Genomic DNA, 1,724 nt, shown 5'->3' with positions numbered 1-1,724 from the left:
GAGATGGCACGTGATGGCGTCGCGATCGCGGCGTGTGACGCGGCTGCCTTGCGCGGTGATGACGGCAGTGCGTGGCGGCGGCGGTGGCGGCGGCGGCAGCGGCAGCGGTGATGACGACGGCAGCGGCGGCAAGGAAGGTTAGGGCAAGATGAGGGTAGGGCAATCCTCCAAGAAGAGTTAGAAAGAAAACTCAATTCTTGAATTATGATTGCCTAATGAGTTCTTGAAACAAATGACCTTATATAGGCCTTGGAGGAAAGAGAAAATAACTAGAAAATAAGACACGCAAGGGAAAGCGTGCATCACGTCACGCTAAAGGGCAGTTGTGGATCTGCCTTTGGCGTCGTGTCATGACGTGCGTGGAGACGTGCGTGGGTGGTGACGTGGCGGACGACGGTTGTGGCGTGTTGACTTCTTCGTTGACTCCTGTTGACCGAGGTGGGTTGACTTCTGTTGACTTCATCTTTGGATCCGTAACGTCTGTGTTGACCCTGACTGCCTGCGGTGACGTGTCCCGGGCTGATGCATTGGCGTCCTCGCCATCATTCCTCATTTGCTCTTGTGACTCCAGCATCTGCTTCGTCTGGAATTCCATCATCACTTGCATCCGCATCTCCATCTTCGCCCGCAACTTTTGATTTTGCTTCTCTATCATGTCTGAAATGACGGGGATTAATGCAGAAAAATCAGGTTGGGTTTGAGATGGAACCTGGTACTGCTGCTGGGGTCTAGACTGAACATGCTGTCTTTGCTGAAATTAAGGCTGAATTGCAGGTTTGTTCCCTTGGTGGAAGCTCTCTCCATTTTAGAAATTTGACTTCTTTTGCCCTGCCCATGGTTGCTGTGGTTGGTTGAAAGCCCTTATTTCCTCCTCCATAGCTTGGCAAGCACCATCTTCATGATCTCTGCTGAAACAGAGAGAACAGATTTTTGCTTTAATAATAGGAGAATTGTTCAGAAGAACATCCCTCAAGGTGGAGGTGAGCTCCTCCAATTTCTGATTGGTTTCCTTGAGGCCTGCTTGCAGCTCCACTTCTTTGGCATTGACTTGCAGCACTCCTGCCCTCTTGGGCTGCGGATTTCTCCCATTCTGATTTGCTCCAATTTCCTGCAAATTAGTTTCTGCAACTCTCTCCAAAACGTCAAAAACTTCATCCTCATATGCAGTGTAAAATGTCTCACCGGTGGCTAGATTCACCTTATTCTTCATGAAATCCGAGAGAGATTCATAAAAAATTTGGGCTAATTGACAGTGTTCAATTCCATGATGAGGGCATTCCCTCAGCAGGTCATTTAATCTCTCCCATGCTTCACTAAAAGCTTCACCTTCATGGGGATGAAAATTATGGATTTCTCTTCTATAAAAATGAGTTTTGCAGAGAGGGTAAAATTTCTGCAGAAATTTTCCCTGCATCTCTTCCCAATAATTAAAAGTAATTCCTAAGTTGCGATACCAGGAGAATGCTTTATCTTTTAGCGTTAAAGGAAAATATTTCATTTTTAACATCTCTGTAGATAAACATGGAACATTTTGGGAAGAACATCTAATGTGGAAATCATCTAAAAATCCCAATGTATTTTGTGCAGGTAATCCATTAAATTCAGGCAAGGAGTGAATCAAATCATTGTCATACCTGAATAGGATCCCCTCACCTATGTTCAGATTCACATCCATTTGCCGCAGGCTTCCGGAGGGTGTTGATCAGTCCAGCATGGTTCTCCTC

General features: G+C 46.2%; 1 non-coding gene across 1 annotated transcript; it reads left to right on the top strand.

Moving 5' to 3' along the window:
* The first annotated feature begins 1,259 nt into the window (after positions 1 to 1,259).
* LOC144707269 (small nucleolar RNA R71) lies at positions 1,260 to 1,368 on the top strand. Its single transcript, XR_013582430.1, has one exon. It is a non-coding gene; the product is annotated as a small nucleolar RNA R71 (small nucleolar RNA).
* Positions 1,369 to 1,724: the final 356 nt, after the last annotated feature.

The sequence above is a fragment of the Wolffia australiana genome, chromosome 8 (genome assembly GCF_029677425.1).
Source record: "Wolffia australiana isolate 7733 chromosome 8, ASM2967742v1".
In the NCBI taxonomy this organism is placed as follows: Eukaryota; Viridiplantae; Streptophyta; class Magnoliopsida; order Alismatales; family Araceae; genus Wolffia; species Wolffia australiana.
Note: the sequence above shows the minus strand (reverse complement) of the source record. Positions and strands in the feature narration are given on the sequence as shown.